General features: G+C 40.2%; 1 pseudogene; it reads left to right on the forward strand.

The window, feature by feature from the left end:
- Positions 1-996: 996 nt before the first annotated feature.
- Positions 997-14,247, forward strand: LOC116406852 (annotated as a pseudogene).
- The last annotated feature ends 167 nt before the right edge of the window (positions 14,248-14,414 follow it).

A 14,414-nucleotide genomic window follows, 5' to 3' on the forward strand; every position in this document is an offset into this window, starting at 1 on the left:
CAGGGTTAGCCACAGCAAACCCTACATATGGCAGATATATGGTCTAGGTTCCTGGGTAGCTCTTTCACTTTCGCCTGCTGGATGATGTAACAGGGGACCTTTTATAACCTTTGCTTGCCAGCCCCCTGAATTTTGAACCAAACCCAGACTCTCTGGGTTCTCCTTTTTTCCCAGATGCCTCTGGGGTTCCCAGCAAGCCTTTTTCTGCCTCCCGCCCAATCAAATTGTTCTCCTGCCTGTAACCAGGCTACATGATGTCACATGCAAAACAGATTTAGAATAAATCCATTACAATCCAATCCATAATACCATCCAATTACCATAAAAAATAAATCTTTTCAAATTGGTTACATAATTTTCTATATAGCCCATGCATGGAGATGTATAATAAAGTGTATTTTTGTATAAACATTGTTTTCAATCACAATACTGATATTTTTGATAGACCTAAGCTTTCATATTCAGTTGGGCTGAATGGCAAGGTTTTTCTATGGAACAAGTCACACATGTTTATGTTAAAAGCCACTATAGTTAGCTGTATAGAAACATGTACATCTTATTTACAAATGCAATCAAATTAGACACAAAGTTGTTATGAGAGATATTCATAACTTTAAATATTGGTATCTGTGGAGAGGCTGTGGGTTCTACTGACCAAGTTCAGTTAATGCTGTTATTTTGCTATATTTTTTAACATTACCTGTGAATATTTTGCTAGTTCTGTAGGTGTGTGTGTATACTGTATATAAGGCTTGACAGCAGTTGTATATATGACTATGCCTACAGATGTGTTATTTCCCTGTTTAGAGTTAGGAGAGTTCTGTGGGTTTTTGTGTGAACGTTCTTTTTTGCGGGTGAAAAGTTCCTTTGTTGATCATGAGAAAACCCAGCATACTGTCCGTCAGATACTCTTGTCTTGTTCGCACTATTCATAGTCATTTCCTGCAGCCTCCGTCCTGCCTGTCACTGTCACATTATAACTGTATATAGAGGAAGATGTCGGTCAGTGTCAATAAGAAGCTCCTGCTCTGCCTTCTCTCTTCTGCCCTCCTCACTGTTACAGGTCAGTACTATAAATACTCAGAGAAGTCAGACTGTAAAATATTATTCAATATATCTTATATAGACCCATTTGTACAAAGTATACAGCACAGGCACAAATATTGCTTTATATATGTATTTCCTCTACAGCGAGTCAAGTTGCCCCATTCCAGGTGTATGGGCTAATAACCCAGTCTGTCAGTCTGGCACCCACTGAGCCCTTGGCACAGCCTGTAGAAGAGGTATCATGGCATTATATAAGCAATGGAACAAGATACAGACTGGCAGATTACAGGAACCAGCGGCTGAGTATCCGGCACAGTCAGTTCTCCCAGCGACTGGATGCTGATAACAGCGGCACAAGGTTATGGATCAGGGAACTGAGGAGTGAGGATACCGGGAGTTACACAGAAGCCATTACACTGCAAGGCACAGCACAAACAGTAGATCTGTCATTTACTCTCACTGTGTATGGTAAGTGTTCATATAATGGCACCTGTATTGTTATAATTTTATATGGTGGTAATAAATAATTAATAATAATTAATGAAATAATTCACAGATAACATGTCTCTGCTCTGAGGTACACAGCTTAACAAGCTATTTATTGGGCTGGTTGTGGGCTGGTTGTGTCTGTATACTTGAAATGCTAAGGGCTATTATTAACCCCAGTCCAGACCTGAAAGGGTACCAACTGCACCTTTAGCATAAAACAATGAGGGAATTGCTGAAAAGATGTAATTTGCACCATGCCCATCATTATATAGAGTTGCCACTTTATAAAGTTGAATACTAGATGGGGCCGGCTGTTTTTTATCATTGCCAAAAAGGAAGCAGCCCTATATAAAGATGGAGATGGAGCAGATTAGCCCTGACTGGTGCAATTTCACCCTTCATTGTTCTGCCCCAACAAACCCATCAGCGCTGTCCTACAGTTGGATGTACAGACAAAGGCCAGGGTTGCTAACACAGAGCTTGGTTGGAGAAGTGGGTCTTGGCCCAATAGCTGCATTTTAGCCTCAATTTACCTAGAGTCATTGAGCTGGATTTGAGTAGCAGTTTTATTCGCTCAGTGCATTGCTCTCAGGATTTTGTAGTGGGAACATGGCCTTCTCAGTTGGAGAATGGGCCCCAGTAGTATAACTGACCACACTTTAGGCTACTTGCAAGGATGTCTTTCAAGACCCACCCAATTTTAACACTGTACCCCTCACAAACAGGCACCATGTTAATAAGGCTGTAGTCAATTACTTTTTTAGTTCATACATGCCTGATTCCTTTAACAGTCAGGTTGGATAAACTCGCAATTTTAATTCCCATTCCCTTCAGTGTTTCTTCCCACACTTACCATAAGCCTTCAGTGCCTTCCTAGGGGTCTAGTCAGCACTTCCCCCATTATAGGACTTAGCCCAAAACGCCAGAAACACGGAAACCCAGCAGACACAAGTACAATTTCTCTGAGGGGCGCGCACTCTAAAGACAAATGGAGGTTTTCATCTGAAAACTAGAAATTACTTCAAGAACTAAACTAACACCCCTTTCCACCCCATTATAATCTTTCTTTTTACAGTAGGTTTAGTGAATAACTGTAATGTTTGTTTTTCAGATAAAAGGCATCGGATGAGACTGTACATCTACCTGCCCATACTCACTGCTCTTTCCTTGATAGTATCAGCTCTCATCATTGCGACAAGAACTCAAGGAGGAGAACAGAACTAACAGAGATTCTTCATATTTCTGTAACTGAAGAGAAAGACAATGGAAACCAAGATGGCAATAACTGCCCCCCCCACGATGTATTTTTTTGCTTCACTAAAGTTGTGGTGTAACTCAAGCGCAGTGTGTGCACATAAATATTTGATAATATTTGATAAGGATAATTGCAGTGCAAATACACTATGTTCATGCCTTTTCAGTTAGGATGTTTTTATAAATGACTGGACATTTGGGGTTTTAGTATAAATGAGTTTAGTTGTGGTTTCAAAAACCACTAAAAACCTGAATGTTAATAAAACTGCCCCTAAGGGTTCCAAAACCCTTATTAGTATTAGAAACAAAAGGCAACAGATGTGATCTATAGTGATCAGCAGAATTTTTCGTCAGACATGGATTCGCTGCGGAAGCCTGCATTTGCCATTGGTGAATTGTTTTGTGAAACGGTCGCAAAAATTCGCCCTGACAAAAGTTTGAAAAGTGAGGAAAAAGTCCCGGCTGTGTCAAAGCAGTTTGTCGAGAAGCAGTTTGGTACCATGTTCAAGAGGTAATTACTAATAGTTAATAGTAATACCAGTGCAGAGAAGACTTTGGGATGCAGGGATGAAGCATCAAGAAACCTCTGCTAAGGTGTAAACTTACATATGGTTGGCACTAAAATGCTATGTTTTTATATATATTTTGCAAATATAAAACTGGAAAATTATGCCCCTTTCTCACTGGCAGTCCCCTAGCTATTTAGATGGCTATAGGGGGTCCTCAATATTATAGGAAGTGAGTACCTTTTGGCACTATGTTATAATATAAAAAGCTTAGCAGCCATATGGAAGGAAGCCATTTTGCTGCCTGAGCAGGCAGGTGTATAGAGAGAGTGGAACCCGGGTGCAAGGTAGGCCCAGACAGATCAGGCAAGTTCTGTTATAGGTCGCACCAGGTATGATAGATAGTTAGGGCTAGATAGTGAGCAGCTTTGGTCCGACAAGGATCAGAGAGGGATTATTATCCCGGGTATACTGTTGCCCAGAGTGGGGTTACTAGTGTACATACCTAGGGCTAGATAGGGAATTGACTGGGTTCCACTGGGGAGAAGTATAACCTGAAAGCTTGAAGTAACCCATTGTTGTCCTGTGGGGATGGAGTCAATTTAACCAAGTACTGTGAGTATAAACCTGACCTGTGATATGCAAGAGACAGGCACTGTCATCTGTAAATGCTTCTACGTTGATCTGTACAATAAATAAGTTCCTGTTTAAGGTGTCCGTCATTTTGTGAGTTACAGTTGCACAACACCATGGCCTCCAACCTATGCAAGGGCTCACTCACACTGGGTAAAGTTGGTTATGGTTGTACAGTACAAGTACCTTGTTTACCATTAGCTTACACCGTCATTCACATGGATATCAATAAATAATACTTTATAAATTCACCTTAGATTATATAGATTATAAACTCCCCTGGGGGAGACTGATGGGAATGATATATAATGTCTCTACAGAGCTGCAGAATGTACTGACTCTAAACAAATAAAACTATAATGATTTTTAAGGGTATGTTTAAAAGCAGCACTGAAATACTTCACACATGGTCAGGGTACAACATGTTCAGTTAATCACACCTAGTTATAAAGCTGTGTAACGAACTGTGGCGGATGTGTGGCCGAGTGTAAAATACGTTTGTTAACTTTTAGTGATTCTGCTTTTTAATTGGTATTTTACACTGTCCCGGAAATTCTTTTTCACTTGAATGTGTCCCACTGATTTCAAGGGGCACACCTAGGGTGTGTAATAAAATGCATTAGTCTGCCTCAAATAAAATACACAGATTTATTCTGATCAGCTCTGGATGCTTTCTACAACTCATAAATAACTTCTGAGAAGAACTACATGGGGCTCTGTGGGTAACACGTCGGTACCAGAGCAGCACCCACTGGGGGAAACCAGCAGAAACCCAAAGCGCAGAACAGAATGTGTAACACGTCAGCTCTTAGGGAAATGGTCAGGCCACACGCAAGGTTTCTGCTGGGTAGGGGTTCTGCACATATGTCCAACGATCAACTGAATGGTCTTTCCTTTTGCACACAGAATATTCTTTCATTTCTTTGCTCATTATTCTTTAAGAATAATGTCCTTACTTAATAATCATATGTAGGAACGAGCAACAGTATTCTGGTTTCACTCCTGTCTCCTGTCTGGCAGTTCAGTTGTCTAAAAGGAAAATGGAACCTGCTGCGCTGATATTGATTCTGTTACTGGTCTATGAAATGTCCTGTGGTAAGTGCTGGGGTTTCATTTTATTTAAATACATTATTTAAAATGATTACAATGATGGAAATAGTGCTGTGTTTGAGCACAAAAAATACACAGATTCAGTGGTATTTAGTTTTAGAAATTCATATTGTATCTCTCTTGGGATTCCAGTTGGACCTTATTAACACCATAGTGGGGTATCTTCTGTCTGTCTGTGTTCTCTGGATGTCACCAGTAGGGAGATACTTTCTTACTCTTTATTAACCCCCTTTTCCAATACTCACTTTCACTGATACCCCAGTACCCAACTCAACCTCCCCTTCTGCCTCTTGCTTTTTATTTTATTCAATGAAATTATTTTATAGAGGGCTCCTTTGTGTCTAGAGGCTTCTGACACTGTTTGCACTTCCTGAATGATGGATCATGCATTTCTGCACACAATAACAATATATTATACAACAACTATTGTGTCAAGTGTATACAAATACAGAATCACCCCAAGTGAGCTTCTACGGTATATTATGTCTGGGTACTTAAAAGACTAATACAAACAACCCGATATCCCTTTTTTTTTACTGTTTTACTAAAAAAGTTGGTTAGTAGAACTGGATTGAGTGTTTGGGGAGTGGGTGTATACATTAGCTGGCCATGGGTTTATGTCTCCATTACTAAATCAACATCTATAAGTAACCCATTGGCACTGTTATATACACTCTGCACTGCATATGCTTTTAAGAAACAACAACAATCCAGGAGAAGGAGCTTTCTGTATTTGTACTCACAAAGGCATAGGCATTTATTATATGGACCCTCATTTTTATTATTGTGGTGACAAACATATATAGTATTTACAGACAATCACCATACTGTAAATAGGTCCCTTTTAAAGAGATATTACAAGGCTGCTCTATAGCAGAAAAGATGCATTAGATTAATTACAGCACAGAAGAACTTTGACATTGATAAAGATTTCTCTAGCATAACAATGTGCTATATAACTGCTAATTATTTCCTTCACTTTATTGTGTGACCAGTAACAGGGAATGGGCCTGTCCCAGTCATTGGCCAAGTAGAAGGTTCTGTCGTGCTGCCATACAGCCTGTCAGTTCTAGTTAGAGAAGCATTTTGGGAGTTTCCATGCAATGGAGTAATAGTGGCCGAATTCAGAAACCAAAAATTTAGTATCACTGGGGAGGAGTTCCGCAGCCGCATGGATTGCTGTGATAATGGAGCCTCAGTAATGATCAGAAATCTGACAATGAACGACAGTGGGATCTACACTGCACTCATTTATGACACTGAACGCAGAAGACATGAAATATCTTATAATCTCACAGTATTTGGTAAGTATAACACAGGGCACTTACTATGCAAACAGAGCAAACATGCTGAGCAAAACAAATGAAATACAGTCAATGGGAATCACTGGCTTCTCTTTAAATAAACACAGCGGTCGCCCCACACTTATAATCAACAGAAACTGTGCTTTTGTGGTTTTAAATGAAATAGAACCTGCGGCCTTAAAAGTATATTCTTGTATTTCTCGTAAAGATGACTTCTCAAAATGACAAATGTATATATTTATATTAGCCGTAGCTTAAAACCCAATGAGAATGCGTAACTAATGCATATTTTAAAGTTGATTAGAAATGTATTTTCTTTATCGTGTAAATGAATGTATTTGGGTGGCGTTTCCCTTCAGGTTAATGGGAGACTGCTATCAATGACAGCCAACCAGTATAGCCTGCCCACCATTGGAAATGTTCAAATGTTTATTTTCACACTGATGTTTAAACATGCCCCAAAATATATATACAAAATATTTGTTTATTAAGATATATTTTTATTAAACATAAACATTTTTAAGGAAAAATGAGTTACAATCGCTACATGATAATTATAGGACCACTCAAAATGCCATTCATCCATATGCTGCAGTCTACAGGCTCTTGTCTGTACTTACTTTGTGTGCCAAGATGCTGGTTGCATCTGTTTAATAGCATTGGCCCAAAGGAGCAGTTTTGGATATTACAACATAGCATGAATCGCTAGATATATTTTCTTGTGTGCCAAGTAAATAAAATCAGTTAATCCCAGCAACAATGGTCACAGTGACCTCCATCAGTATGAAAGGGCTCAGTGACTCTTAGAAACCTTTAGCAAAGTTCAGCTTTACAAAGAACAAGTATGAAACTCTAACTCATTTATTTACATTGGGCAAATTTGTATCCATGCAGCAACCAGTAGCAACCAATCAGTAATGAGATTCTTTCTCACAGCTGCAGGTTTATTAAAAGCAAAATCTGATTGGTTGGCATAGGCTCCTGCACTAGTACAGAATTTCTCATTGTTAGCCATGTGAGGCATTGTAGGAAGTGTAGTCTTGGCTACAAAACAGCTGATCTGGTTGTTCTATCAAGAAGAGAGGTATCTACAAATAGTGCTTTTAGTTTCAATTACATGTACAACTAACTGCATATCTTTCTATACACAGAGCCAGTTCCCACCCCAGATATAAAGATGGAGAAGGTACAGATTAACCCTGACTGGTGCAATTTCACCCTTCATTGTTCTGCCCCAACAAACCCATCAGCGCTGTCCTACAGTTGGATGTACAGACACAAAGGCCGGTACCAGCCCTATCCCAATGGTACCACAATCCGTGTGTCACTGCAGCCTGAATCCTGGGATGGGGAGTATCTGTGCTTGGTACAGACCCGGCTGATCAGAAAAATGCCTCTATTTCCACTAAGAAAGTCTGCCCTGCTACCAGGTTCTCAAAAGATATTGCTGGTGGGTACAAACTACTATTCACTTCTGTATGTTATATCATCAATGGGCATCTCAAAAATATCTATGTGGAAGGAAATAATTAATAGATGTTTTTAAAAAAATATGGGAGAATCACACAAATGCTATAAATGTTAACTTAGATTAGTGGATGATTGTGATTTCTGTGTTTGTGTTTCAGATAAAAGCTGTGGGATGAAGCTGTACATGTACCTGCCCATACTCACTGCTCTCTCCGTGTCAGTAGCAGCTCTCATCACTGTAACAAGAACTAAAATTGAAAAAATTGCATTGTAACAAGAAGAAAAATGAATCCAAACTGGTGTTTGTAAATATTTAAACATGAAGAAAGAAAGTAAAGGACCCTTAGTATCAGAGGGAGGTCAATTGGTTGATGAGAGCAGGGAAAAAGCATAAATTCCAAACTGTTATTTGTTGTCTGTATATACAACTGAGGAACCATTTAATAAAGATTTCCTTTTAAAAAGACCTGAGTCTAATAATATAACTATTGATAGATGGAAAATTAAAAAAAGACTAGATTATATAAAAGTAAACAAAGGTCCAGAGCCAGGTGGTATTTATCCCAGGACACTGTGATTACCAAACTTCTTAAAGTAGAAGGGAAGGTACAATCACGGGGGGGGGGTGCCAGAATGTTAGGCAAACCCGCACCAGTCTGGGGTAGCTGCGAGCCAGCGATCCTGCACATCCCAACAACCGAGAATAACTTTAGGCAGGCATAGGAAATGATGAGAGTCAAACCAAGGCAAATAAGAACAACACTACTAAAGACGGTACAAAGGCAGCGTGCCTGTGTTTACTGAGACGCAATAAACCCACAATGTTTTGATGCAGAGCCCTTCCTCAGGTGTAAAAGTGCAACCTACATCATAAGTACACCCTTACATCCATGGATTATACACCCAGACCGCTCTCTTATACCTAAACTCTTGAAAAACTTTGAATTGTTTTTTTTGACTGTGTATCAATTTATATGTGTCGGCATCCGCAACCATGTCAGTACTTTATGGGATATAACTAAAAACACCATTGCAAAACTAATAAACTAGTTTATTCATTGTAAAAAAGATGGTAATTATATCAACCTAATGATGATAACTGCTTCCCCCAACTATATCCCTATTTCTGTGAAATGTAAATAAAAAGCAAATGGGATGATCTGCAAATCATTGCATTCTGTTTGTATTTACATTTTATGCAGTGATCCAACTTTTTTAGGAATTGGGGTTGTAACACCATAGCTTCTGGAAAAATGTATTGATCTCCCCAATACTCAAGGCAGCCTTCTTGAATGAAAAAATATCCTTCAATGAACTAATTCTACTGTGCTGTTTTATAGTTGGTTACCAAAAACTTGGCCCCATACTCAAGATGTGGTCTAACCAATGACTTCTACTCACTGTACCCTTTGTATCATACCTGTCTCCATTGAATTAAACACATTTTTAATAACATTTTCACTAATAACACACTAATACGATGATATTCTACTGGCCGTTGCAACTGCTGCCTGGCACTGAGCACTGGAACAAAGCTAGATGTTTATTGTTATATCAAGTTCCTTTTCCTTTAATAATACATGTTAATGATGTGAAAGTGTTTGCAAGTTAATACAAACAATGATTTAATCTGCTGTTAATTGCAGTTACATAGACAAGTCAATTAACTTCCAGTTTTGCACTTTGAAGCTTGAAGAGAAGCCAGGAAGACATCAAGCCATTGCTCTAGTTATCATCAAAATTATATCAAACTATTAGCGGTTTCAATTATCTTGGAAAAGACATTTTGATTTATGAGTTTTAAAACGATTAATTAGGACATTATAGACAAACGGCAAAGTGACAAAAATATAGTGTATATTTTCTAATATTTTGCTGATCAGCATCAGTATCAGGTAAATAAATTGCTATAGAAATAGGTTAATAATGTGAATTATTTCTGCAGTGCAGTTACACAGGAGGGCATCTCTCCCACACACTAGCAAGCAACACACTGACCACAGAAATGGCGCATAGGGCCTGACTATATCCGTTACAGTCGAGGCTGCTAATGCCAGTGTGTGTGCATTGGCCGAGCCCTTAGTAAGATGGAAAGTCTCGCAGCTTGGTATAAACCTGTTATGTCTTATGGAACTGAACTTGTACATTTTCAAAAATGATCTGCATAGACTCATTTACACATATTCCCCTTATATACACATACACAACAATATAATGTAATGGTTATTAATAAAAATAGGGGTTTTAGATTTATCAAATCCAACAAGCGAATATTAAAATCACTAACGGATTATATAACCAGCTGGTACTGTTCTGTTATCACTGCTTGATTTCTAGGGGTTTAATATTTTATAGATTTAGTATCAGTATTTTTGTAGTCGTCAATTATTTTTACACCAAAATTTGCAATGTACAGTCTTATAGATTAGCCATAAGTCATTGGGTTTAGAGACCTAATTTAATTACTAAATATATGTATCTAGCAATGAGCTAATTTCTTCACCAGGCATGGATTCGCCATCGGTGATTATTTTTGCGAAACAGGCGCAAAATTTTGCTGCAAAAAATTTGTGCTTGTGTCAAAAGTGATGAAGCCACGTCAAAATGTGTCAAAAAGTTGCTTGTGTCAAAAAAGGTGAATTTTTCAGAAGTTTCACAAATTTTTCCATGAAGCGAAACGGGATAGATTCGCTCATCACTACATGTATCATTTTTATGTTTAGGAATGTAATGAAATAAGGGCATATTCTCATTCTGTAGTTCAGATAATTTAACTGGATTTCTCTCCTATTTAGGAGGTAGATATTTAGATTTTGAACTAAATCAAGAAATAATATTTACACTTTTTGTTCTGCAACTCTCAGGCTTGAAATGTTAACCCCTTCTTGTTGCTAGTGCTTAATTACCCTAGCAATCAGGAGCTAGTATGGAAGCCAGAATAGAACATCAACAAGACAGGTCCTCAAATGAAAGATAAGAAATTGAAAATTAAAATAGCTAAGGAAATTAAACCCTGACTGTCAATCTGGTATTGGGTTTGGGGGGTCAATTTCATTCAACATGAGGATAATGAAAATTCTAAAGGAATAGTTATGTGATATGGGGGCAGAAAATCAAGTTACATTACATTATTCGGGTCAGTACCAATGTGTTTTGCAGCAGTTACAGCATTTCCCACCATCACTAATATTATACTCACAGTCACTTCTCCCCCCTGTTTCCTGTTATACTGCTGCCTCCCATTCCCCTTACTGCTCTCATTTACCCCCCGGCTGAGGATATGAAGGGCTAAATTCATATTCATATATTTATTTCTTATCTATTCAAACCAAAGATTCACAGTTATTTAATTTTTTTAATTTCATATATCAACAGCAAGGTTCCCCAGCCAGTGACCCTATGCTTTGATATTGAGAATATTTTTGAGGATTTTCACTCTACAGGCCGCTGATATGCTCTGCCCATAGTGTAATACCAACGTGGGATTTTGTTTTCAGCTTTGCCCCGGCTGTACAGCTTGGCAATCAGGGGCAGCAGGAAAGTGATCTTGTGGGATTATTATACTAATTGTCAGCTCCTGTGTAACTGGGATAACTGGCTCATTTAATCAATATGATTACATTTAGTTCTTGGGTTTCCCACTTGATGTTTTGGGCTTCATTCCTCATTCCCTGTGGTGAGTACATTTGCTTTAGTCCTCTATCCCTTATTCCCTACTCCCCAATGTACATTTAAACAACTTTTAATTTCCATTTCTGAGCACTGTATAAAATTCACCAGTACACTAGTTCATGTAACCAGGTATGTTGAAAAAATCACACATCTTTATTTAAGTTGCTGGGCTGTACTGATTGCATTAAATATGAATCCTTTTAGGGGGCCCAGCCTGAAGGCCAGTTAGGGCGAGAATTAGGTGGGGTGGGGTGAGTGCTAATCAGTGCCCTGCGTACCCCTTGAACTATAGTAGGGTGACTGTTACCCCAATGTTTCTATATATCTGTAACCTTGTTATGGGCTAAGGGGGCCCAGCCTGAAGGCCAGTTAGGGGGGGATTTGGGGTGAGTGCTTATTTGTGCCCTGGGTACCCCTGGAACTATAGCAGGGTGACTGTTACCCCAATGTTTCTATATATCTGTAACCTTGTTATGGGCTAAGGGGGCCCAGCCTGAAGGCCAGTTAGGGGGGATTTGGGTTGAGTGCTTATTTGTGCCCTGGGTACCCCTGGAACTATAGCGGGGTGACTGTTACCCCAATGTTTCTATATATCTGTAACCTTGTTATGGGCTAAGGGGGCCCAGCCTGAAGGCCAGTTAGGGGGGGATTTGGGGTGAGTGCTTATTTATGCCCTGGGTACCCCTGGAACTATAGCAGGGTGACTGTTACCCCAATGTTTCTATATATCTTGTGAGAGATGCAATGGAAAAGGTCATTATTTGGTGTATTTCCACCAGTGTTAATAGTGGGATAAAAATGGCCCAAGGTAAAATACCTGGTTTTACAGCAGGTAATGCTGTGTTGGAGTAAATCTCCCTTTAAGATTTTGATTTGGCCAGCTGTAGGGAGCTGCCTGATTAGGCTGCAGGTGAGCAGCCAATAAAAGGGCTGTATGATTTACACAGAGGGGTGGGAGTTGGAATTGAACCGTGACTGAGTGAAGGTCACTCTCAGAGCAGGAGGGCTGCCTGTGTTAGGAACTCCCAGAGGAGCTGGGGGTGCCACTTGCCACTGCAGGGAGCAGAGGGAGTTCTGACCAGATGGATGAGTGCTGAGAGGGCTCAGCAAGGCTTACTGTGAAGCCTGAGTGTTCCAGAGTGTGGAACCAACCCTGGAAGGTGAGAACCCTGAAGGAGGGACATATCATAACACTGAACTGTTTATGAACTTATGTCTTTATGTTTCTGTTGGGAAGAACTGGCCCTAAATAAACCTGAGTTTTGCCTGAAGACTTGGTGTCCCTGTCTCTATGCTCCAGATCCTCTGCCTGCCTACCATTGCTAATTCCCCCAAATTGTGTGTAATGGCATTCAGCATGTCACAATCTGTAAACTTGTTATGGGCTAAGGGGGCCCAGCCTGAAGGGCAGTTAGGGGGGGATTTGGGGTGAGTGTTTATTTGTGCCTTGGGTACCCCTGGAACTATAGCAGGGTGACTGTTACCCCAATGTTTCTATATATCTGTAACCTTGTTATGGGCTAAGGGGGCCCAGTCTGAAGGCCAGTTAGGATGAATCCTTGGTCCCAGAAATCCTCTACGCTAGGTCAGCCTTGGTGTATGCCCAGATATAAGCTTTCTACACATGAACCAAGCCTGGACAAATGTGGAGGATTGTTGGGAGGTTAATAATATAAAAAATACAAAATAAAAAAGTTTTGGCCAGCATAACAGGTACAATGCAAGTGAGGTTTAGCCTGTGCATGTTTATTTCAAGTGAAGCAACATTTCAGGGGGACCTATCCCCCTAAATGTTGCTTCACTTGAAATAAACACGCAGGGGATAAGCCCCACTTGCATTGTACCTGTTGTGCCGGCCAAAACTTTTTGCACTGTGTATTTGAGGGTGCCGAATCTCTAGACTGAGCACCACGTGGTATAAAGGAATAGTGTGCTTGTGGAAGTTTTTTCTTGTCTGTGCACTGAGGTTAATAATATACAATTCTATAACGTTCAAGTTAGGTAGGAACCAGTGTGCGACCGCTGGATGCAATGTCTGACTCTTACGGTATAGCAGGAACTCCCAGCCCTTCCCGGTCTTCACCAATGCCCTTTTGGGGCCCCGGAACTTTCCGCTGCGGTCCAAGCTGGGTTCCTGCAAACTTTCAGAGTTCAGACAACATACGAGGTACCGGCAAGGCTAATGCAAAATTGTTGTCAGGGTACAGGCAAGGTCAAAACCGGAACAACAATCAAAACGTTTGAGCAAGTACTGATTAATAACCAGAAGCCAGCTTGGGCAATGAAACACTGAAGGAAGGGGTTTAAATAGCAGCTTTTGGCGCCAAAACAAAAAGGAACCGGAAGAACTAAAAACCTGCACAAAGATGGCGCCCAAAGCTTCAAGGCGTGCAACTGCGCATGTCAGCGCGTCATCGCGCATGCACAGTAACGCTGCACCGTCCCCGCCGAACCCGGAAGTGTGGGCCCTTACCAGAGGGCTAAAAACAGATTTTACACCCTTTAACAACACTTTGTACTCCACCAAGGACAAATTCCAACTAAAGGATTAGTTGCATAAGGAAAATTCCCTCTGTCTCCCCCATAAAATGGGAATCTGAGTGTTCCTGCTGCTCATTCCCTACTTCTATGTGTTGCTCATTCCCTACTTCTATGTGTTGCTCATTCCCTACTTCTATGTGCTGCTCATTCCCTACTTCTATGTGTTGCTCATTCCCTACTTCTATGTGTTGCAGGAGGAGGAGATGTTCCTCTCCCAGTGACTGGCCGTGTAGGGGAGACTGTCACACTGACACCCCGTCTGAATCTGACACATCCCATTGATAGAGTCACATGGATATTTCATTGCAATGGGAAGAGAATAATCCTGGCTGAATTCAGAGACCAGAAGTTTATCAGAGAGAATGGGAATTATTTCCCCAACAGGCTG

Source organism: Xenopus tropicalis, chromosome 8 (assembly GCF_000004195.4).
Source record: "Xenopus tropicalis strain Nigerian chromosome 8, UCB_Xtro_10.0, whole genome shotgun sequence".
Classification (NCBI taxonomy): domain Eukaryota; kingdom Metazoa; phylum Chordata; class Amphibia; order Anura; family Pipidae; genus Xenopus; species Xenopus tropicalis.